This window comes from Lithobates pipiens, unplaced genomic scaffold (genome assembly GCF_037356315.1).
Source record: "Lithobates pipiens isolate NorthernLeopardFrog02 unplaced genomic scaffold, aLitPip1_a1.2 Scaffold_23, whole genome shotgun sequence".
Lineage (NCBI taxonomy): Eukaryota > Metazoa > Chordata > Amphibia > Anura > Ranidae > Lithobates > Lithobates pipiens.
The window spans coordinates 104,417,555-104,443,342 of record NW_027507785.1 but is presented as its reverse complement, the minus strand read 5'-3'; positions in this window follow the sequence as shown (position 1 = coordinate 104,443,342).

The window sequence follows — 25,788 nt, the reverse complement described above, 5'->3', positions numbered from 1 at the left end:
GTTCAAATCATTAGACATGTGCATTCGTTTTCGTCCGAATGCATTTTCGTCCGAATTTCAGCTATTTTCGTTTTCGTTTTGACAAACGATAACGAAAGCACAGTATCCGAAAAAACGAAAGATCCGACATAAATAAATGCTTTATTTTCGTTTTCATTGTTACAACAGTTCGATATAGAATAGGAGATTCGACGTGACTCTGACAATAATCTGTGTCTATTGAACCTGTGGTTGAATGTGCCTAACCTTACCTCTATTAGTCCAAGATTATATAGAGAAAATATTCGACAGAGAGAAAAGATTCTGCAAGTTACCGTCCTAAAAAGTGTTTGGGGACCCGGGTCCTGCCCCAGGGGACATGTATCAATGCAAAAAAAAGTTTTAAAAACTGCAGTTTTTTCGGGAGCAGTGATTTTAATAATGATTAAAGTGAAACAATAAAAGTGTAATATTCCTTTAAATTTCGTAGGGGGGGGGGGGGGTGTCTATAGTATGCCTGTGAAGGGGCGCATGTTTCCCGTGCTTAGAACTGTCCCTGCACAAAGTGTCATTTATGTAGGAAAAAAAGTCCTTTAAAATCACTCGCAACTATTATGAATTGTCGGCTCCGTAATACAGAGAGCACTCATTGAAAGTCATTGATTAAAATAAATAAATAAATAAAAAAGCGTGGGGGTCCCCCAAATTCAATTACCAGGCCCTTCAGGTCTGGTATGGATATTAAGGGGAACCCTGCGTCAAATAAAAAAACAAATTGACGTGGGGTTCCCCCTAAATATCCATACCAGACCCTTCAGGTCTGGTATGGATATTAAGGGGAACCCCGCGTCAAATTAAAAAAAAAATTGACGTGGGGGTCCCCCTAAAAATCCATACCAGACCCTTTATCCGAGCACGCAACCTGGCAGGCCGCAGGAAAAGAGGGGGGGACGAGAGAGCGGCCTCCCCTCCCTCCTGAACCGTACCAGGCCACATGCCCTCAACATTGGGAGGATGCTTTGAGGGTCTGTGACCCCTCAAAGCACCTTGTCCCCATGTTGATGAGGACAAGGGCCTCATCCTCACAACCCTGGCCGGTGGTTGTGAGGGTCTACAGGCGGGGGGCTTATCAGAATCTGGAAGCCCCCTTTAACAAGGGGACCCCCAGATCCCACCCCCCCTGTTTGAAATGGTAAGGGGGTACAAAAGTACCCCTACCATTTCACAAAGAAAGTGTAAAAATAGTTAAATAAGATAAACACACTTTTGAAAAATTCCTTTATTAAAAGTAAAAAAAATAAAAAAAAAGATTCCAGCGGTGGTAATCCACTCTTGCTATCCAGCGACGGACGATCATCTCTCCGGGTTCCAGCGACGCTGATCTCATCCAGCGCAGCGAATCCATCCACCTTCTGTCTCCACTGAGGAGACACTGCAGGGATTTCGGCGGCCTGACGTTTGTTATATGCGGAGGGCGGGGCCACCCGGGCTTCCCCGTGACGTATGGGTGACCCCGCACCCCTCTGATGTAACACAGGCAGGTTTCCGTTACATCAGAGGGGGGCGGGGTCACCCATACGTCACGGGGAAGCCCGGGTTTCCCCTTGCGTCAGAGGGGGCGGGGTCAGGTGACGGGTGGCCCCGCCCTCCGCATATAACAAACGCCAGGCCGCCAAAATCCCTGCAGTGTCTCCTCAGTGGAGACAGAAGGTGGATGGATTCGCTGCGCTGGATGAGATCAGCGTCGCTGGAACGCGGAGAGATGATCGTCCGTCGCTGGATAGCAAGAGTGGATTACCACCGCTGGAATCTTTTTTTTTATTTTTTTTTATTTTTAATAAAGGAATTTTTCAAAAGTGTGTTTGTCTTATTTAACTATTTTTTACACTTTCTTTGTGAAATGGTAGGGGTACTTTTGTACCCCCTTACCATTTCAAACAGGGGGGGGCCGGGATCTGGGGGTCCCCTTGTTAAAGGGGGCTTCCAGATTCTGATAAGCCCCCCGCCCGCAGACCCACACAACCACCGGCCAGGGTTGTGAGGATGAGGCCCTTGTCCTCATCAACATGGGGACAAGGTGCTTTGAGGGGTCACAGACCCCCAAAGCATCCTCCCAATGTTGAGGGCATGTGGCCTGGTACGGTTCAGGAGGGAGGGGGGGCCGCTCTCTCGCCCCCCCTCTTTTCCTGTGGCCTGCCAGGTTGCGTGCTCGGATAAAGGGTCTGGTATGGATTTTTAGGGGGACCCCCACGTCAATTTTTTTTTAATTTGACGCAGGGTTCCCCTTAACCACTTGCCGACCGCCGCACGACGATGTACGTCGACAGAATGGCACGGGCAGGCATATGGGCGTACATGTACGTCCCTGCCTTCCCGCGGGTGGGGGGCCCGTTTGGCCCCGGTGCCAGCGGCGGTCGGTTTTCGTTCAGAAGCTATCATGGCCACCCCCTCTCGATCGCTCCTGACGAATGGAAGTGAGGCGTGACATCACTTCCTCTCCTGTAATGTAAACACAGGAGAGGAAGTGATGTAATCTCTCCTCCGTGTCGGGATTTTTCGTTCCGGCACGGAGGAGAGAGGATCGGTGAGTTGCACCAACACGACACTTCACAGTAGAACATTCCCGGCACACTCACACCCCCCCTTCACCCCCCGATCACCCCCCAAATCACCCCTGCCCCCCCAGTCACAGTGACACCAATAGCATTTTTTTTTTTTTTTTTGCATTGGTGTCATTTGTGACTGTAATAACTGTTAGGGCAGTTAGGGTTAGCCCCCTTTAGCTCTAGGGTACCCCCCTAACCCCCCCAATAAAGGTTTAACCCCGTGATCACCCCCCGTCGCCAGTGTCACTAAGGCTGGGTTCACATTGCAGCGGTTTATGAGAACGGATGTGATTCGCACCGCACTGCAGTGCAAATCACATCCGATCTCTGTGCGATTCGAGTTCAGCCATACTGAATTCGCGCCGCACCCGCCGCACCCGCCGCACCCGCCGCACCCGCCGCAGATTCGCACGGGACCCTTTTTTTGGTCCGCAGCAGAATCGGATCGCATGGGTGTTCACACCATGCGATCCGAGTTTGCAGATCACACTGCGATATGCGAACTGATCTGGGGGTGTCATTAACATTTCACTGACACTCCCAGCAGTTTGCATAGGGCAGTGTGAACTGCCGCCGGGAGGCATGCGATGCGGGAACCCGCCGCGGATTCGTGGCGTTCCCGCATCACTCCAGTGTGAACCCAGCCTAATAAGCAATCGTTTTTCTGATCGCTGTATTAGTGTGACAGGTGACGCTAGTTAGGCAGGTAGGTATTTAGGTTCGCCGCAGCTTTTTATAGCGCCAGGGACCCCCATATACTACCGCATAAAGCCCCCTGATTGCCCCCTAGTTAACCCTTTCACCAGTGATCACCATATAACTGTTACAGGTGACGCTGGTTGGTTAGTTATTTTTTTATAGTTTCAGGGCACCCGCCATTTATTACCTAATAAAGGTTTAACCCCCTGATCACCCGGCGGGTGTCATTTGTGACTGTAATAACTGTTAGGGCAGTTAGGGTTAGCCCCCTTTAGTTCTAAGGTACCCCCCTAACCCCCCCAATAAAGGTTTAACCCCCGTGATCACCCCCGTCGCCAGTGTCACTAAGGCTGGGTTCACATTGCAGCGGTTTATGAGAACGGATGTGATTCGCACCGCACTGCAGTGCAAATCACATCCGATCTCTGTGCGATTCGAGTTCAGCCATACAGATAGTATGGCTGAATTCGCGTCGCACCCGCCGCACCCGCCGCACCCGCCGCACCCGCCGCAAACTCGCACGGGACCCTTTTTTTGGTCCGCAGCAGAATCGGATCGCATGGGTGTTCACACCATGCGATCCGAGTTTGCAGATCGCACTGCGATATGCAAACTGATCTGGGGGTGTCATTAACATTTCACTGACACTCCCAGCAGTTTGCATAGGGCAGTGTGAACTGCCGCCGGGAGGCATGCGATGCGGGAACCCGCCGCGGATTCGTGGCGTTCCCGCATCGCTCCAGTGTGAACCCAGCCTAATAAGCGATCGTTTTTCTGATTGCTGTATTAGTGTCACAGGTGACGCTAGTTAGGCAGGTAGGTATTTAGGTTCGCCGCAGCTTTTTATAGCGCCAGAGACCCCCATATACTACCGCATAAAGCCCCCTGATTGCCCCCTAGTTAACCCTTTCACCAGTGATCACCATATAACTGTTACAGGTGACGCTGGTTGGTTAGTTATTTTTTTATAGTTTCAGGGCACCCGCCATTTATTACCTAGTCTCACTAGTGTACCCCTAAATTTAGGGGTGTCTACTTTCCAAAATGGGGTCATTTGGGGGGGGGGTTGTGCCATCTTGACATTTTATGGCCTTCAAAACTGTAACGCCCTTAGAAAGCCTGAAGGCGGTGCTTGGTTTTCGGGGCCCCGTGCGCGGCTAGGCTCCCAAAAAGTCCCACATATGTGGTATCCTCGTACTCAGGAGAAGCAGCAGAATTTATTTTGGGGTGTCATTTCACATATGCCCATGGCATGCGTGAGCAATATATCATTTAGTGACAACTTTGTGAAAAAATAAAAATAAAAATAAAAAGTTTGTAATTTTCCCGCAACTTGTGGCAAAATATAAAATATTCCATGGACTCAACATGCCTCTCAGCAAATAGCTTGGGGTGTCTACTTTCTAAAATGGGGTCATTTGTGGGGGTTTTGTGCCATCTTGGCATTTTATGGCCTTCAAAACTGTAATAGGTAGTGAGGAGTGAAGTCAAATATTTACGCCCTTAGAAAACCTGAAGGCGGTTCTTGGCTTTCGGGGCCCTGTACGCGGCTAGGCTCCCAAAAAATCCCACACATGTGGTATCCCCGTACTCAGGAGAAGCAGCAGAATTTATTTTGGGGTGTCATTTCACATATGCCAATGGCATGTGTGAGCAATATATCATTTAGTGACAACTTTGTGAAAAAAAAAAAAAATATTAAAGTTTGTAATTTTCCCACAACTTGTGGCAAAATATAAAATATTCCATGGACTCAACATGCCTCTCAGCAAATAGCTTGGGGTGTCTACTTTCTAAAATGGGGTCATTTGTGGGGGTTTTGTGCCATCTTGGCATTTTATGGCCTTCAAAACTGTAATAGGTAGTGAGAAGTGAAACCAAAAATTTACGCCCTTAGAAAGCCTGAAGGCGGTGCTTGGTTTTCGGGGCCCCGTACGCGGCTAGACTCCCAAAAAGTCCCACATATGTGGTATCCTCGTACTCAGGAGAAGCAGCAGAATTTATTTTGGGGTGTCATTTCACATATGCCCATAGCATGTGTGAGCAATATATCATTTAGTGACAACTTTGTGTAAAAAAAAAAAAAATATTTTTTTTTGTCATTATTCAATCGCTTGAGGCAAAAAAATTAAATATTCAATGGGCTCAACATGCCACTTATCAATTTCCTTAGGGGGTCTACTTTCCAAAATGGGGTCATTTGGGGGGGTTTTGTACTGCCCTGCCATTTTAGCACCTCAAGAAATGAGATAGGCAGTCGTAAACTAAAAGCTGCGTAAATTCCAGAAAACGTACCTTTGTTTGTAGATGTGACAACTTTTGCGCAAACCAATAAATATACAGTTATTGACTTTTTTTTTACCAAAGACATGTGGCTGAATACATTTTGGCCTAAATGTATGACTAAAATTGAGTTTATTGGATTTTTCTAATAACAAAAAGTAGAAAATATCATTTTTTTTCAAAATTTGCGGTCTTTTTACGTTTATATCGCAAAAAATAAAAATCGCAGAGGCAATCAAATACCATCAAAAGAAAGCTCTATTTGTGGGAAGAAAAGGACGCAAATTTTGTTTGGGTACAACATTGCATGACCGCGCAATTACCAGTTAAAGCAGCGCAGTGCCAAATTGTAAAAAGACCTCTGGTCATTGACCAGCAAAATGGTCCGGTCTGAAAGTGGTTAAATAGCCACAGGAATGTGTGGAATGAGAAGAGGAACTGCTGAATAATAATCAGATGGTCAAAAAATCATGATGGTGATATTAAAACCTCAGTTTTTGAAGCACTTTCAGCAGATAATGTATTCACTTACTATGAATGCAGCTTCTTTATCTTTTAATCACTGTTTAAGCTGGTGGTGCCACGATGACTGCCCCAGGTTTCCTGTTTCAGGAGGGCTCCTTGCTCTTACAGCATCCTATGGAGTTACCCTTGCATGCAGGTACTGGAGCTGTGTCTCCTCACACTGTGTGCATCAATAGAAACAAACAGCCCCATAGCCTACTATGGCAAGGTGTTCCCCTGCTCTGCTGTCCTCTTATAGATATCTTAGAGCCCATTTACACCAGATGTGTTGGGTCTGCGCTAGGCAAGGCTACCAATGCACTGCCAAACTTCCAATGCAAAACAAGACAAAAAGACGGATCATGCGAGTTCACACCACCCACTACAATGATGTGCACTTTAAAAAAATACAACATATAGTTCTTTTTACGTTTATATCGCAAAAAATAAAAATCGCAGAGGCAATCAAATACCATCAAAAGAAAGCTCTATTTGTGGGAAGAAAAGGACGCAAATTTTGTTTTGGGTACAACATTGCATGACCGCGCAATTACCAGTTAAAGCAGCGCAGTGCCAAATTGTAAAAAGACCTCTGGTCATTGACCAGCAAAATGGTCCGGTCTGAAAGTGGTTAATATCCATACCAGACCTGAAGGGTCTGGTATGGATATTTAGGGGGAACCCCACGTCAATTTTTTTTAAAAATTTGACGCAGGGTTCCCCTTAATATCCATACCAGACCTGAAGGGCCTGGTAATTGAATTTGGGGGACCCCCACGCTTTTTTTTTTAATTTTTATTTTATTTTATTTTTTAATCAATGACTTTCAATGAGTGTTCTCTGTATTACGGAGCCGACAATTCATAATAGCTGCGAGTGATTTTAAAGGACTTTTTTTCCTGCATAAATGACACTGTGCAGGGACAGTTCTAAGCACCAGAAACATGCGCCCCTTCACAGGCATACTACTATAGACACCCCCCCCCTACGAAATTTAAAGGAATATTACACTTTTATTGTTTCACTTTATTCATTATTAAAATCACTGCTCCCGAAAAAACGGCCATTTTTAAAACTTTTTTTTGCATTGATACATGTCCCCTGGAGCAGGACCCGGGTCCCCAAACACTTTTTAGGATAGTAACTTGCAAATTAGCCTTTAACCACTTACAGACCGGATTATTTTGCTGGTCGAAGACCAGACCACTTTTTGCGATTCGGCACTGCATCGCTTTAACTGACAATTGCGCGGTCGTGCGACGTGGCTCCCAAACAAAATTGACGTCCTTTTTTTCCCACAAATACAGCTTTCTTTTGGTGGTATTTGATCACCCCTGCGGTTTTTATTTTTTGCGCTATAAACAAAAATAGAGCGACAATTTTGAAAAAAACACATTATTTTTTACTTTTTGTTATAATAAATATCCCCCAAAAATATATAAAAAAACATTTTTTTCCCTCAGTTTAGGCCGATACGTATTCTTCTACATATTTTTGGTAAAAAAACGCAATAAGCGATTATTGATTGGTTTGCGCAAAAGTTATAGCGTTTACAAAATAGGGATAGTTTTATAGCATAACATTTTTTATTATTATTTTTTTTACTAGTAATGGCGGCGATCAGCAATTTTTATTGTGACTGCGACATTGTGGGGGACCCATCGGACATTTTTGACACATTTTTGGGACCATTGTCATTTATACAGTAATCAATGCTATATAAATGCAGTGATTCCTGTGTAAATGGCACTGGCAGTGAAGGGGTTAACCAGTGGGTGGCAGTGTAGGGGTTAAGTGTTCCTAGGGGTGTGTTACTAACTGTGGGGGGGTTGGGCTTTCATTTAGTGAACACTGATCTCTGCTCCAATCACATGGAGCAGAGATCAGCGTCACTAGTTGCTAGGCAGAATGGAGAAATGCTGTTTACACGGCATTTCCTCCATTCAGCCGTCCCGTGAGACGATCACGGGGATGCCCGCGGTGATTGAGTCCGTGGGTCCCGCGACCGGACTCACAGGGGTCCCGACCAGCGCGGGAGCGCGCCACCAGCGGCGCGCTCCCGATGGCAGGGCGGCATTGAAGATTGGACGTACCTGTACGCCAATATGCCTGCCTGTGCCATTCTGTCGACGTACATCGTCGTGCGCTGGTCGGGAACCGGTTAAAATTAGCACTTTAGATTGTGAACGTTGGAGTCCCATAGACTTTAATAGGGTTCTAAAGTTCACACGAAGTATGCTATATACTAGCTCCGTTGAATCTTCTTTTTACATTCGACAGACACCATAAGCCTTCAAAGACAGATTCGACCATAATTCATGTGGATTTTCGGACAAATGCAATTTTTGAACGAAAAACGAAATAAATAAAAACGAATTTCGGGAGTAACTAAATAAATAAATTTTTCTGACGAAAACGAAATTCCGAAACGAAATATTTTACTCTGCACATGTCTACAAATCATACCAAAGCTTAAAATCTGCTGAAATATGTATTCCCAAATACATCAGAGACTTTTTACTCCATACAAAAGGGTAGGAGTTTTGCAAAGTCCTGGTCATGTCGAGAGACACACGACTTGGTAGAATTACCGACTTTTCAAAATTAATCTTAAAATTAGATAATACCCCAAACTTAGTCACTTCTGCCATTAATGCTGTTAGGGAAGTCTGTGGTGAAGACAGATAGAACAATAGGTTGTCCGCATAAGCAGATACCTTATGCTCTTGTTCTCCTATAAATGTCCCTCGTATGTCTGAATTTCTTCTTATTTTACATAAGAAAGATTCTAATATTATATCCAACAATAATGGGGACAGGGGACATCCCTGTCTCGTTCCATTATGTATCTGAAAATGTTTTGACAAGGTACCGTTTACTTTAACTCTGGCTCTTGGAGCTGCATACAATGCCAATATCCAGCCCATCATACGTTCCCCCACCTTCATTAGTTGCAAGACTTCCATCATAAAACCCCAATTTACCCTGTCAAATGCCCTTTCAGCGTCCATTGAAATTACTACTTTAGGTGTCCTATCCGGTCCGTTTTCCATCCATGAAAGTATATTTAAGGCCCTTATAGTATTATCTCTGGCCTCCTGGCCTTTCATAAAGCCTGTTTGATCAGGGTGAATTAGTCTTGCGACATGGTCTTGCAACCTCTGTACCAAGATCTTTGCTAAAACTTTGGTGTCCGAGTTCAGTAGGGATATTGGTCTGTAATTAGAACAGTATTGAGGGTCTTTCCCTACTTTTGGAAGCACTGTAATATAGGCCAGTAAAGCTTCGGGTGTAGTGGATTGGATGTATTAATTGCGTTAAAGTATTTACACATTGTAGCACCCAAAACTGACACAAACTTCTTGTAATATAAGTTTGTAAAGCCATCTGGCCCTAGGCTTTTCCCCATTGCCAGGTTCTCTATCACACCATTCACCTCTTCAACCGTGATTGGCCTATTTATTTCCTCTGTAATTTCCGTCGATAGAGAAGGCATTCCTGAAGACATAATATAATCTTTAATCTCCATCGATCGTTGTTCCTCTGTGACATTTGGTACGCTAGATTGAATGTTATACAGAGATTCATAAAATCCCTGAAACTCTGTCGCTATAGCTTGGGTTTCCATAATTTTCCTATTTTGTACTATTAAACTATGAACATGAATTGAATCCTGTTGTCTTTTAAGCTGTCTGGCTAGTAGGCGTCCACACTTATTCCCTTGTTCGTAAAACCGATGGGCATAAAATCTAGCCTTATTCTGAATCATACGGTCCATATGTTGTGTCAGTCTTTCTTGCAGAGTTGTTAGTCTTTCAACGTCTACCACGCCTAAAGATCCTTTATGCTTTGTCTCTAAATCATTCATTTCTTCCAACAAATCTGTGATTTCCCTCTGTTTTTCTTTTTTAATCCTGGACCCTAAAGCTATCAGGTCTCCTCTAATCACAGATTTGTGGGCTTCCCACACCGCCTGTTCGGAGGTTTCTCCAGGGACATTCAGTTCAAAATATGTTTTCATTTTAAATGTTATTGCTTCGATTATGTGACTGTCGTCTAACAGATTCTCGTTTAACCCCCATGTTCACTCTAAATAATCTTTTGAAACTGGGTTTATATTCATAGTTGTAGGGGCGTGATCTGAGATTGTTATTGACTCTATTGTGCACTTTCTGATCCTCTCCAAGTAGAACTGGTCCACCAGAAAGAAAGCTAAACGAGAGTACATATTGTGTGTTCTAGAGTAGTAGCTATAGTCCCTTATTGCGTTATGTGTAGCACGCCATCCATCTACCAGATAGAGGGATCTTAAAAGCTGTTTTAAATGCTTTATAGCTTTGAAAGATATGGGGGTTTACCTGTTGAACTGTCCATATTTGGATTTAATACTAAATTAAAATCTCCCCCTAAAATCAAAAATCCCCCTCTGTAACCTTCCAGTAGTTTCATAGTCTTTATCAGGAAGTTCACTGTTCCTGTATTCGGCGTGTAAATTGATGCAAAGGTGTAGCAATAGCAATTCAATTTTACTTTAACAAAAAGATAACGTCCTTCGGTGTCCACCTGGAAAGATACAACCTCCACTGGACATGTCTTTTTAAATGCTATTGTAACCCCTCTTGCTCTTCTAATTGGCAATGGTGCATGAAACCATTGATTGAATATATATAAAAGCAAATTTGGTATTTGTCCCTTCCGAAAATGAGTTTCCTGTATAAAAATCACATCAGCTGCATGTTGGTGTAGTTCTATCCAGAGCCTGCTTCTCTTCTGAGCTGAATTTAGAACTCTTACATTATATGATACTACCTTAACGGATCCTGCCATATCTCTTTACATAACTCTATAATTATAGAAATGGGGTTGAAAGGGGGCAGGGGGGAGGAGAGGGACAAAAGAGAAAGAAAGAGAGGAAAAGAAAAAAAAAAAAGGGGGGGGGGCAAATCCCAAATACCCACCCTACCCACCCCTCCAGCCAACCCAGTGTTCCCATCTGGGGTATCTACCCATTGAGGGAGTCGTCCATAAGGAGAAAAAACTCCCCTCCTCGACTTCTCCCCCTTTCTGCAAACTCGCAGAGTTCCACTCCTGTATATCGGACCTATCCTATTTGAGTGAATTTTTTTTTCCTTACCCCTCTCTTCTTCCTTATCCCCACCCCTGATATCTCCCCACCCGGATTAATCTTCCAAATTACACGCTTCCTCTCTTCTCATATTTCTTCTTCCATCTAAATGTAATTCCTAAAAAAAATAAAAAAATAAAAACCCCTCGTGTCATCATTTCATCATATAAACATACGTGAAAATCACCTATAACATCATTCAAAACATGGGGTAAATAAGCCTCATCCTAACTTCCAAATATATGATAATATGCACTTCACAAAGAAACCCAAACCCCCCCCCCCCCCCAAGTGTCATCATTTCATCATATAATCGTACGTGAGTCTCCGCTGTAACATTATTCAAAACATGAAAACCACATCCTAGCTTCCAAATATATGATAATACACCCTTCACTAATTAAAAAAAAAAAAATGGGTGTTAATTCCTCAGATAAACATATGTGTAAACATACCATTAAAAATTGATTGCCTAATTGGCTTTCAAAAAGGGTGGGCTTAGAGCACAGGGCACTGAAGAAGCGGCTCCTAAGACCCAATTGGCCAGAAAGGAGAAGCAATGTCTGTTCGGCCGGGAGGAGAAGCCCCGGCTCTTCCCTCAGCTGGAGCGAGAAGCAGCAGCCCCACCCCTGATCCTCAATCATCATCATCTCCAAAGGTAAGGCCGCCTTCCCGTCCATTTCGCACGTGCGGAGGGTGGTGCAAGTGGGGGGGAGGAGAATTTGTTTGCCCCCCCTAAAATATTGAGCACCAGCCACCACTGAGTTTCACAGTACCTTCCTTCACTGGATGAAGCCCAGCATTACTAAATGATACAACTTAATTTTATTGCTACAATCTCAGAGTTCAGAGTGACACTAGGTGCTCAGTATTCTGGCTTTAGTCTCTCTATGTCCAGTGTTCTTAAAGCGGAGGTCCACCCTAAAATGGACCTCCGCTCATCGGAATCCCCCCCCCCCTCCGGCGCCACAATCGGCACCTTTCAGGGGGGAGGGGGGTGCAGTTACCTGGATAATCCAGGTAACTGCACCCACTTCCGGGCTAGCTCTCTGCGGAACGGGGCGCACGTTACGCCCCGTTCCGCAAGCGCCCGCCCCCTTCAGCAAGTGCCCCGCTGCCTGCTGGGAAACACACAGCTCCCAGAGGCAGCGGGGACCGTCCGGATTGCGCCGCGCGCCTCGCGCATGCGCAGTAGGGAACCGGGAAATGAAGCCGAAAGGCTCCATTTCCTGATTCCCATACCCAAGATGGCGGCGGGACCCGGCAGCCGAGCGAGCGATCGGCTTCGGGTGCCGACATCGCGGGCGCGCTGGACAGGTAAGTGTCACTATTTAAAAGTCAGCAGCTGCAGTATTTGTAGCTGCTGGCTTTTAAAAAAAAAAAAAAAAAACGCGGAGTCCCGGTGGACTCCCGCTTTAACCACTTGCCGACCGCCGCACGACGATATACGTCGACAGAATGGCACGGGCAGGCATATGGGCGTATATATACGTCCCTGCCTTCCCGCGGGTGGGGGGCCCGATCGGGCCCCCCCCGGTGCCTGCGGCGGTCGGTATTCGTTCGGGAGCAATCCGGGATGAGGGGGCGGCCATTCATTCATGGCCACCCCCTCGCGATCGCTCCCGACGAATAGAAATGCTCCGTGACATCACTTCCTCTCCTGTAATGTAAACACAGGAGAGGAAGTGATGTAATCTCTCCTCCGTGTCGGTATTTTTCGTTCCGGCACCAAGGAGAGAGGATCGGTGAGTTGCACCAACACGACACTACACAGTAGAACATGCCAGGCACACTCACACCCCCCCTTCACCCCCCGATCACCCCCTCAATTACCCCTGCCCCCCCCAGTCACAGTGACACCAATTGCATTTTTTTTTTTTTTTTGCATTGGTGTCATTTGTGACTGTAATAACTGTTAGGGCAGTTAGGGTTAGCCCCCTTTAGTTCTAATGTACCCCCCTAACCCCCCCAATAAAGGTTTAACCCCGTGATCACCCCCCGTCGCCAGTGTCACTAAGGCTGGGTTCACATTGCAGCGGTTTATGAGAACGAATGTGATTCGCACCGCACTGCAGTGCAAATCACATCCGATCTCTGTGCGATTCGAGTTCAGCCATACAGATAGTATGGCTGAATTCGCGCCGCACCCGCCGCACCCGCCGCAAATTCGCACGGGACCCTTTTTTTGGTCCGCAGCAGAATCGGATCGCATGGGTGTTCACACCATGCGATCCGAGTTTGCAGATCGCACTGCGATATGCGAACTGATCTGGGGGTGTCATTAACATTTCACTGACACTCCCAGCAGTTCGCATAGGGCAGTGTGAACTGCCGCCGGGAGGCATGCGATGCGGGAACCCGCCGCGGATTCGTGGCGTTCCCGCATCACTCCAGTGTGAACCCAGCCTAATAAGCGATCATTTTTCTGATTGCTGTATTAGTGTCACAGGTGACGCTAGTTAGGCAGGTAGGTATTTAGGTTCGCCGCAACTTTTTATAGCACCAGGGACCCCCATATACTACCGCATAAAGCACCCTGATTGCCCCCTTAGTTAACCCTTTCACCAGTGATCACCATATAACTGTTACAGGTGACGCTGGTTGGTTAATTATTTTTTTATAGTTTCAGGGCACCCGCCATTTATTACCTAATAAAGGTTTAACCCCCTGATCACCCGGCGGGTGTCATTTGTGACTGTAATAACTGTTAGGGCAGTTAGGGTTAGCCCCCTTTAGTTCTAAGGTACCCCCCTAACCCCCCCAATAAAGGTTTAACCCCGTGATCACCCCCCGTCGCCAGTGTCACTAAGGCTGGGTTCACATTGCAGCGGTTTATGAGAACGGATGTGATTCGCACCGCACTGCAGTGCAAATCACATCCGATCTCTGTGCGATTCGAGTTCAGCCATACAGATAGTATGGCTGAATTCGTGTCGCACCCGCCGCACCCGCCGCAAACTCGCACGGGACCCTTTTTTTGGTCCGCAGCAGAATCGGATCGCATGGGTGTTCACAAGATGCGATCCGAGTTTGCAGATCGCACTGCGATATGCGAACTGATCTGGGGGTGTCATTAACATTTCACTGACACTCCCAGCAGTTCGCATAGGGCAGTGTGAACTGCCGCCGGGAGGCATGCGATGTGGGAACCCGCCGCGGATTCGTGGCGTTCCCGCATCGCTCCAGTGTGAACCCAGCCTAATAAGCGATCGTTTTTCTGATCGCTGTATTAGTGTCACAGGTGACGCTAGTTAGGCAGGTAGGTATTTAGGTTCGCCGCAGCTTTTTATAGCGCCAGGGCCCCCCATATACTACCGCATAAAGCCCCCTGATTGCCCCCTAGTTAACCCTTTCACCAGTGATCACCATATAACTGTTACAGGTGACGCTGGTTGGTTAGTTATTTTTTTATAGTTTCAGGGCACCCGCCATTTATTACCTAGTCTCACTAGTGTACCCCTAAATTTAGGGGTGTCTACTTTCCAAAATGGGGTAATTTGGGGGGGGGGTTTGTGCCATCTTGGCATTTTATGGCCTTCAAAACTGTAACGCCCTTAGAAAGCCTGAAGGCGGTGCTTGGTTTTCGGGGCCCCGTACGCGGCTAGGCTCCCAAAAAGTCCCACATATGTGGTATCCCCGTACTCAGGAGAAGCAGCAGAATTTATTTTGGGGTGTCATTTCACATATGCCCATGGCATGCGTGAGCAATATATCATTTAGTGACAACTTTGTGAAAAATAAAAATAAAAAAAAAAGTTTGTAATTTTCCCGCAACTTGTGGCAAAATATAAAATATTCCATGGACTCAACATGCCTCTCAGCAAATAGCTTGGGGTGTCCACTTTCTAAAATGGGGTCATTTGTGGGGGTTTTGTGCCATCTTGGCATTTTATGGCCTTCAAAACTGTAATAGGTAGTGAGGAGTGAAGTCAAATATTTACGCCCTTAGAAAACCTGAAGGCGGTTCTTGGCTTTCGGGGCCCCGTACGCGGCTAGGCTCCCAAAAAATCCCACACATGTGGTATCCCCGTACTCAGGAGAAGCAGCAGAATTTATTTTGGGGTGTCATTTCACATATGCCCATGGCATGTGTGAGCAATATATCATTTAGTGACAACTTTGTGAAAAAAAAAATAAAAAAAAATTAAAGTTTGTAATTTTCCCGCAACTTGTGGCAAAATATAAAATATTCCATGGACTCAACATGCCTCTCAGCAAATAGCTTGGGGTGTCTACTTTTTAAAATGGGGTCATTTGTGGGGGTTTTGTGCCATCTTGGCATTTTATGGCCTTCAAAACTGTAATAGGTAGTGAGAAGTGAAATCAAAAATTTACGCCCTTAGAAAGCCTTTAAGGCGGTGCTTGGTTTTCGGGGCCCCGTACGCGGCTAGGCTCCCAAAAAGTCCCACATATGTGGTATCCCCGTACTCAGGAGAAGCAGCAGAATTTATTTCGGGGTGTCATTTCACATATGCCCATAGCATGTGTGAGCAATACATCATTTAGTGACAACTTTGTGTAAAATCAATCAATCGCTTGAGGCAAAAAAATAAAATATTCAATGGGCTCAACATGCCACTTATCAATTTCCTTAGGGGGTCTACTTTCCAAAATGGGGTCATTTGGGGGGAGTTTGTACTGCCCTACCATTTTAGCACCTCAAGAAATGAGATAGGCAGTCGTAAAACTAAAAGCTGCGTAAATTCCAGAAAACGTACCTTAGTTTGTAGATGTGACAACTTTTGCGCAAACCAATAAATATACAGTTATTGACTTTTTTTTTACCAAAGACATGTGGCTGAATACATTTTGGCCTAAATGTATGACTAAAATTGAGTTTATTGGATTTTTATAATAACAAAAAGTAGAAAATATCATTTTTTTTCAAAATTTGCGGTCTTTTTACATTTATATCGCAAAAAATAAAAATCGCAGAGGCAATCAAATACCATAAAAAGAAAGCTCTATTTGTGGGAAGAAAAGGACGCAAATTTTGTTTGGGTACAACATTGCATGACCGCGCAATTACCAGTTAAAGCAGCGCAGTGCCAAATTGTAAAAAGACCTCTGGTCATTGACCAGCAAAATGGTCCGGTCTGAAAGTGGTTAAATAGCCACAGGAATGTGTGGAATGAGAAGAGGGACTGCTGAATAATAATCAGATGGTCAAAAAATCATGATGGTGATATTAAAACCTCAGTTTTTGAAGCACTTTCAGCAGATAATGTATTCACTTACTATGAATGCAGCTTCTTTATCTTTTAATCACTGTTTAAGCTGGTGGTGCCACGATGACTGCCCCAGGTTTCCTGTTTCAGGAGGGCTCCTTGCTCTTACAGCATCCTATGGAGTTACCCTTGCATGCAGGTACTGGAGCTGTGTCTCCTCACACTGTGTGCATCAATAGAAACAAACAGCCCCATAGCCAGGGCTGGACTGGGACAGAAATTTGGCCCTGGACCTCACCCAGACCGGCCCACTTACATTTTGAGTGTCCCATCAGCACTCCCTTACATCAGAGTGTCCAATCACCAGCCCCCTTACAACAGAGTGTCCCATCAGCACCCCTTACAACAGAGTGTCCCATCAGCACCCCTTACATCAGAGTGTCCCATCACCAGCCCCCTTACAACAGAGTGTCCCATCAGCACCCCTTATATCAGAGTGGCCCATCACCAGCCCCCTTACATCAGAGTGGCCCACTGAGCCATCGGCCCACCGGGAAACTCCCGGTAGTCCCAATGGCCAGTACATGCCTGCCCATAGCCTACTATGGCAAGGTGTTCCCCTGCTCTGCTGTCCTCTTTTAGATATCTTAGAGCCCATTTACACCAGATGTGTTGGGTCTGCGCTAGGCAAGGCTACCAATGCACTGCCAAACTTCCAATGCAAAACAAGACAAAAAGACGGATCATGCGAGTTCACACCACCCACTACAATGATGTGCACTTTAAAAAAGTACAACATATAGTTCTTTTTTCAGTGCAACATGGTTCTGTGGCCCATAGACCCTAATTAAATTAAATTTTGTGACATTTCAATAAGGTTTGCAAAATAAATGATATTGATAAGTCTTAGACCCCATACACACTATTAGATTTTCTGCAGATTTTTGTCTTCGGATTTACCAAAACCATATAATATGAGGTCAAACCTTAAGAGCAGTGGCGTTGCTAGGGAGTGGCTTTTGGGGCTATAGCCCCGAATGTGGGGCCCATAGCCCCAAGTCTCTGCAGGGGTCCCCAAGGGGAGGGGAGGCTCTCCGGGGACCCTGATTTAAGGGGGAGGCTCTCTGGGCACCCTAATTTAAGGGGAGGCTCTCTGGGGTCCCTGATTTAATGGGGAGGCTTTCTGGGGACCCTGATTTAGGGGAAAACTCTCTGGGGATTGTGGTTTAAGGGGGAGGCTCTCTGTGGACCCTGATTTAAGGGGATGCTCTCTGGGGGCCCTGATTTAAAAGGGAGGCTCTCTGGGGCCCCTGATTTAAGGGGGAGGCTCTCTGGGCACCCTGATTTAAGGGGGAGGCTCTCTGGGCACCTTGATTTAAGGGGGAGGCTCTATGGGGATATATAGATATATAAATATATATATATATATATATATATATATATATATATATATATATACACACACACACACACGTATATTATATACATGTGTATTCCCTCCCAAGTGTATGACTTTCTTTACTACGCTGCTATGGGCTCTAGCCCCATATCTTTTGTAGACCTAGCAATGCCCCTGCTTAAGAGTTTATATTTGTATGCAATCAGGCAGGCTCTTGCACTACATGGTTTTGGTAAATCTAATAGTGTGTATGGGGTGTTAATGTTTGTGTATATTTTGGTATGATGTACGCAGGAGGAGCGGGAAATGTCAAATATCCTCAATGTTCCTGGTAGCCAGAGACCACATGATCTAGTCTAGGGCCTAGAGATGATACAGGTGAAAACATTTTATAGTACACTAAGTGATTCTAAATCTATTAACTGTTCTATACCTTTGCAGGGTGTTTACTATCTACACTGTGAAATGTTTTCACGTGCATCATGTACTTTTTGTGGACTGGCTTCAGCACACACTGCTAAAAGGTTTGTATTTATGTCTATTAACTTCAGAGATACATACAGCTTCATAAAACAGCACATCCATGTTTAGCAGAAGACCTGATTTTTCTGTTCTGCAGTTAAAGAGGAGTTCCAACCCCCCCCCCCCCCATGAAAAATTAAAAGTCAGCAGCTACAAATACTGCAACTGCTGACTTTTAATATTAAGACCCTAACCTGTACAGGTTAGAGAGGGAGATTCAAAAAAGGAACTTCCGCTTATCCGTCTCCTCACCCCTCCAGAGCCACATTTGGCACCTCTCAGGGGGAGAAAGTCAGCAGTAACTAGCCAGCACAATTTCAGCACCCCAGCTAATCTTTCGATCAGCTTTCAGGTACAGCCGCTCTCATTCCTGGTAATGGCATGCGCATGCTCAGTAGGGAAGCCGTAAGGCTTCACTGCTGGTTTCCCTTACCAGGAATGGTGGTGGCTGCACCTGACATCTGATCTGAAGATCAGCTGGGGTACCAACATTACGGGCTCCCTGGACAGGTTAGTGTCTTAATATTAAAAGTCAGCAGCTGCAGTATTAGTTGCTCCTTTTTTAAGTGGAACTCCGCTTTAAGTAATGTTTATTAGTCTTGTCCCTCTCTAACTGGACAATTACAGAAAAATAAACAGTAGACTGATGAACTTAATGTCACTCTGCTCTCTTCCTCTATCAACATGCTCCTTGTTAGCATTGCAGCACAACCAGTTAGTTCTTTGTGCTGCTTCTCTCTCTCCCACTCAGCTCTGCGCTACAGGGGATGGTAAGAGGCATATACCATGTGTAATTTAACTCACGTTTAGCCGTGCTTTATTTACAGAGTTTTTTTGTTAAATGCTTCTAAACCCAAACGTGGAAAAACACGACAAAACACTGCTAAATGCGGCATGTAAACGCAGCATGTAAACGCAACAAAATCGACGTTTTAAACATCAGTTACTATCTGTCAAGTTAAATTGTTCAGGAGATGTTGTAAAAACATCCCGTGTACATATCGTATAATATAGTCCTTTGTGAGAGCAACAGGTGAATATAGGGCAGTGCGTCATTGTGCACGAAGGTTTGCTATTGCATGTTGTTTGGTAATGTGAATGCGCAAATTAGAGCGTCCATATTGGATATTGGCATATTTGCCAGGTCTTCTCTGAATTCTTCCCTGACAGCTTTACAGATGTCCAGGGACCAGGGCCGTCTTTAATATTGATTGGACCCTGGGCAAAAATTTTCTCAGGACCCCCCTCACCCCATGCAATTTCGCTCTCCACCTTCTCTGAGACATACAATAAATAGCAGCTAGACTTAAATTCAGTTTACCGTATCAGATCAGGCAGCAATTGCGATTGGTTGCCAGAGGTTACAGCATATCATTACTGCTTACTGACTGGTTGCTAGAGGTTACATCACTCCTTAAGGCTCACTAATTAGTTGCTAGAGGTTACAGCACATTTCTGCTTGTTGATTGGTTGCTAGAGATTGCTGTACAGTAATACTGCTCACTGGTTGCTATAGGTTACAGCACATCTTCTCACTGCAGGGGGGCATGATATACCTATGAATGCTACCTTTATTTACATATCAATGCAGTTGGCCACAGCTATTTACATATGCATGTCACTGCTATTTACATATGAATGCCAGTATTTACATGTAAATACAGGGTCTGCAGGTGAGTCATCTGTACACAACAATAGGGCAGAGCTGGGCAGCATTAGTAGCAGCACAGGACTAAAACTTCAAGGGACAAGGGAATGTAAACTGGGATAGTTGGCAAGTATGAGGCAGCTGCTTTGGGCCCCACAACAATGACAGGGCCCAGGGCAGCTGCCCCTTTTGCCCTGCCTTAAAGACGGCTCTGCCAGGGACATACTTTTCCTGTTTTCTATACTACAACTCTGCTCCATATACAGTAGACTCAGCTCCTGTAGTCTGCCAAATGAACAATCCACGCAAGAATAAGGTAGAGTACAACATTATTGATCTGCAGAGGAAGACACTGGCTGTATATTGAGGGAGAATTGTGCTCACTGATAATGTCTGCATTAGAGAATTGTGTAAGTGCAGAGGTCAGCAAGAGCAATCTCCTGGAGGGGGAGGACAGGTTCAGGGTGTGTTTTAATGAGGTCAGCTGCTAAAAACTTACTGACTCTACTAACAATTTTCCTGTCTTATAGGGCATATACCAGGAAGTTATGAAGGAGTTTTCTATAGAAGAAACTGGATGCAATGGTATGCCTGCCTTCAAATCAGGGGTCAAGTTCTGGAAAAAAAAGTGTGGGTACTCGCCCAAGATTCCCCACCCCGCCACCTCAAAAATAAAAGAGTTTGTGTATGTATAATTTTATATATATATATATATATTGACTATAAGGATCCTGACATGTTTGATGAACTGGCTGCCACTCAGGGGACTGTTTGGAAAGGGTCAAGTACTGCCACTGGGCACCAAGCATTATTAGGTTGAAACAGGTTGATGTTGACCCCGGGACCAACTTGTTGGGTTTTGGAGACTGTAAGATGCAGTGAGTAGTGGTCCTGAAGGCGAGTTAGGTGAAATCTAAGCAGTGTTTGACTGCCGATGCTGTTAACGGTAAATTCACTAGATCACAGAAAACCATAGAAGGTCAAGTAGATGGGCGCTTGGATGACCAGGCTGGGCAAAAGCCCAAACAGACAATGGGTAAGGATCTCAGACATGCCTCTGAAGATGGTACTTGTGACAGGTAGGTGTTTGCCGCAGACTACGGGCTGGTGTTTCTGGACACCCTGCAGGAGGGATTTGACGGCATGGGCCATAAACACTGATGGTTTACTAGGGTCTTTAAGGACAGAAAGTGCTGGACGCCAACTAGGTATAGCCTGATGGTATTGTAAGAAAGGGCCAGCTGTGTGTGGCAATATGAAATGAAGGCTAAGATATGTCTAACTTTGCCTATCGTTGCTCCGGGGCAAGAGGCAAAAACATGCGGTAAGAGTTCCAAGTTTAGCGATAGGCCTTCAATGTGTTGCGTGCTAAGGAGTGGTTCATGAGCTGGATTGCATTGGTGAGATGCGACTTCAGTCCATCGTCAGCAAGGACCAGAGTGGGACATAAGTAGTAATAGGGTCGGCTCCAGGCTCCTGCTGAAAAAAACAAGGTCAAGTTGAAATGGGACAGGGCATCTGCTGCAGTATTGCATTTGACTGTAACATGTTTGCAGTGAATATTAAACTGGTGATTGAGTGACAGCTGCACAAGCCTGCGCAGAAAGAACATGATGGGAAGTGCCTTGGATCTGCCTTTATTGATAATGTCGGCCGTGGCCTGGTTATCAGTGGTGAAGACCACCATTTGTCCTGTCCAGGTGTGGCCCCAGGCCTGGGCAGCTGCCACTCTATGCTCTGATAGCCTGATGAAGGAGCACGCATGCTCCAAGCGCGAAGCGCTGCCCGCCTGACCCCGTTCCCGGAAGTGAGGACACCAGTACAACGAAGTGCATCATGGAGCATCCCTCTTCTGCATTCCATGCCATGAGGTGCCATGTTGGGATGGGATAGCGTGGACGCTAAGTTCTCGACGAGTGAGAGGTTGCTGAGATGGTGTCGCGTTTGCAAGGGTCTCAAATGAATGTCAGGCTGTTTCTATGCAGGCTCGATATGTGGGGCCCCATCTGCCCCAAAGCGTCTGCACACATGTGTTGGTCTGTGCAGAGAAATGAGGCCGGGAGTGCTGAGCATGAGGCCCCTCTCCTCAGGCGGCCTGTATTGATTGTGCAAATTGGGGCCCAGGCCCCGGGCCGCTTACTCCTCAGTGCCCATCAAATGCAGCCAGATCAGTGCCTATCAATGCAGCCTGATCAGTGCCCGTCAATTCAGCCTTGCTAGGGCTCATCAAATACAGCCTGATCAGTGCCTATCAAAGCAGCCTGATCAGTGCCCATCAATGCAGCCTTGCCAGTGTCCCATAAAATGCAGCCTGATCAGTGTCCATCAATGCAGTCTAATCATTGCCCAGCAATGCAGCTTTATCAGTGCCCATCAAATGCAGCCTTGTCAGTGCCCGTCAATTCAGCCTTGCTAGGGCTCATCAAATACAGCCTGATCAGTGCCTATCAAAGCAGCCTGATCAGTGCCCATCAATGCAGCCTTGCCAGTGTCCCATAAAATGCAGCCTGATCAGTGTCCATCAATGCAGCCTAATCATTGCCCAGCAATGCAGCTTTATCAGTGCCCATCAAATGCAGCCTTGTCAGTGCCCATCAATGCAGCTTTGTCAGTGCCCATGAAATGCAGCCTTGCCTGTGCACATCAAATGCAGCCTGATCAGTGCCCATCAATGCAGCCTGACCAGTGCCCATCAATGCAGCCTTGCCAGTGTCCCATCAAATGCAGCCTGATCAGTGCCCATAAAATGCAGCTTGACCTGTGTCCAGCAATGCAGCCTGATCAGTGCCCAGAAATGCAGCCTGATCTGTGTCCAGCAATGCAGCTTGATCAGTGTCCAGCAATGTAGCCTGCTCAGTGTCTAGCAATGCAGTCTGATCAGTCTGATCAGGGCCCAGCAATGCAGCCTGGTCAGTACCCAGCAATGCAGCCTGATCTATGTCCAGCAATGCAGCCTGATCAGTGTTCAGCAATGCAGCCTGATCTATGTCCAGCAATGCAGCCTGATCAGTGTTCAGCAATGCAGCCTGATCAGTGTCTAGCAATGCAGCCTGATCAGTGCCCAGCAATGCAGCCTGATCAGTGCCCAGCAATGCAGCTCGATCAGTGCCCAGCAATGCAATCTTATCATTCTCCTGCAATGCAGCCCGATGACTGCCCAACAATGCAGCCTGATGAGTGCTCAGCAAGTGCCCATAAAATGCAGCCTTGCCAGTGCCCATCAATGCAGCCTTGTCAGTGCCCATCAAATGCTGCCTTGTTAGTGCCCATCAAATGCAGTCTTACCAGTGCCCATCACATGCAGCCTTGTCAGTGCCCATCACATGCAGCCTTGTCAGTGCCCATCAAATGCAGCCTTGCCAGTGCAAATCAAATGCAGCCTGATCAGTTCCCAGCAATGCAGCTTGATCAGTGCTCAGCAATGTAGCCTGACCTATGTCCAGCAGTGTAGCCTGATCAGTGCCTAACAATGCTGCCTGATCAGTGCCCAGCAATGCAGCCTGATTTATGTCCAGCAATGCAACCTGATCAGTGTTCAGCAATGCAGCCTGATCAGTGTTCAGCAATGCAGCCTGATCAGTGTCTAGCAATGCAGCCTGATCAGTGCCCAGCAATGCAGCTCAATCAGTGCCCAGCAATGCAGTCTCATCATTGTCCAGCATTGCAGGCTGATGAGTGCTTAGCAATGCAGCCTGAGTGCCCAGCAATGCAGCCTGATGAGTGCCCAGCAATTCTGCCTGATGAGTGCCCATTAATGCAGCCTGATGAGTGCCCAGCAATGCAGCCTGAGTAGTTCCCAGAAATGCAGCCCGATGAGTGCCCAGTAATTAAGCCTGATGTGTGCCCAGTAATGAAGTCTGATCTATATCTGAATCTAGAATTTCAATATCCTGACGCACCCGTCCTCCCCTCCCTCGGTCCGCTGTAACAAAGTCCAGGCTCCTATAATTCACATCACACTGATTCAACTTGCCATTAGATCAGTGTTCCGCCGATCACTAGACCCGGTACTTTGTTACAGCAGCCGCTGGAGGAGGTGGAGGCAGACTGAAGGAGGGGAGGACAGGTGCGTCGAGATGATACCCCCATGTGTGGCACCCGGGCCGGACCTCACACCCACACTGCCTGCTACAGCTCCCATGCTTGACGTCAGTCCTGGAGGATAAGGCTGCTAATTGGAACGACGTTCCTGCTGTGAAAAAAGTACAGGAATGTCATTCTCATGTGTTCCCGCAGGACTTGAGGCCTGCCTAAAATATAAAGAGAGCTTTTTCTTTTCTGCAACAGAGGTAAATTAATGCTATATTGCTACACAGGGGATCTGTACTTTAGGAGAAAAGAGGTGAATTTGACTTTAATGACAGATGAACTGTGTCAAAAATGTTTGCACAGATTTCCTACATGGTACATTAAATAGCTAAACAGGTAATTTGCTGTAGGAGTTTTGACTAACAAACATGATGATATTTTCTGCGGCTTTTAGATGCTTGCTAATGATGTAAGTGCATTAGTCATCATCAAATTTTCCTACGAAATAAAATTCTGCAGTGCAATAAGTCCACAATATATTTTATTTTTTGCAGAGGAATCCTGACATATTTGAGAAGGAAGTAAAATACAAGGTTATTCAATTGGCAAGCAATTCCAATGCTTTGCCAACTGCACATTAGATTAGATGAATGATTCACAAAATAACAGTAGAGGAATGTCCACAGACGGTGTGCTGCACCTACAGAAACCTACTGGAAATTCTCTGTTTGACAATGAAGGATTCTAACATTTAGGGACTTGTTTAGAAGGGGTCATCGATATCGCTGTCTGCATTCTGTTATAGTTCACTAGGCTTTGCACACATTTCACAGCACATTCATAAAATGCTGGCCTAGGTGTGGAGCCTGTGATGCTCAATGGATTTCTCACTGTTTAGCGCAGCAGAAAGAACTATGTTATTGTAGGAGAGGTAGTCATATGACTTTGACAGGTCATTACCAGGTATTGGTTAGCATGTATGTAGACTCATAGTGCCAGTATCACAGAAGTGAGACCTAAAAATCCTGTTTAGAGGTTTTATTTTAGCTAGTTAAACTTTAAAGCCAAACTTCATGGCTCACTCCCAGTGGCCCCCCTTATGCCCCCATTGCCTGTATTTTATGTTTCTTTTAACTTACCTTTCTTGACTTCTCACCACTCACGTAACATATTAGGTTCTCTTCCACTTTCGACTTTTCCGGCATTCCTGGAAGAAGAGGAAAGAGGCACTGGCATAGTGACATCAGGACCACTCTCTGCAACAATGAGGGGTTGGGCCATGACACCCAGAGATGGTGCAAGGATTTTTGTCTACAAAGGCACCCCACTCCCCACCATCCTCCACCATCCCCCTCCCTTCCACAACGGCAGTGTGTAATGAATGAGGGATGGGGCTATGCATTCTATCCCTCCCCTCACTGGCTACGGCCAGCTGGCATGTGAGGCAAACAAAAAATTTCAAGCTGTGTCCGGTGGATAGACCCCCTCGGTGGATAGACCGAGAGGAGAGAAGGGGACTATTGGCAGAAGAGGTGGCCGTGGATATCCGGCAGACATCCGGAGCCAGAGTTGGGAGATACTTGGGGACGGCAGGAGGAGACGTAGGCACTCGGGTAGTTTCGCTGGAGATTCGACAGAGACGAGAATAGCAGAGCATAGCCGTGTGGAGCTGAGTAGAGCCGAATGGAGCCGAAGTGAGGACCTCCCAGGGTTTCCGGAACTAGAAACGGCAGAACGGCAGAGAGAGAGTCCCGTGGACACGCTACGGGGATAGAGTTATGCGGCCCCTACTGTTCATCTAAAGGTTTGGAGGGGGGAGGGGGAGA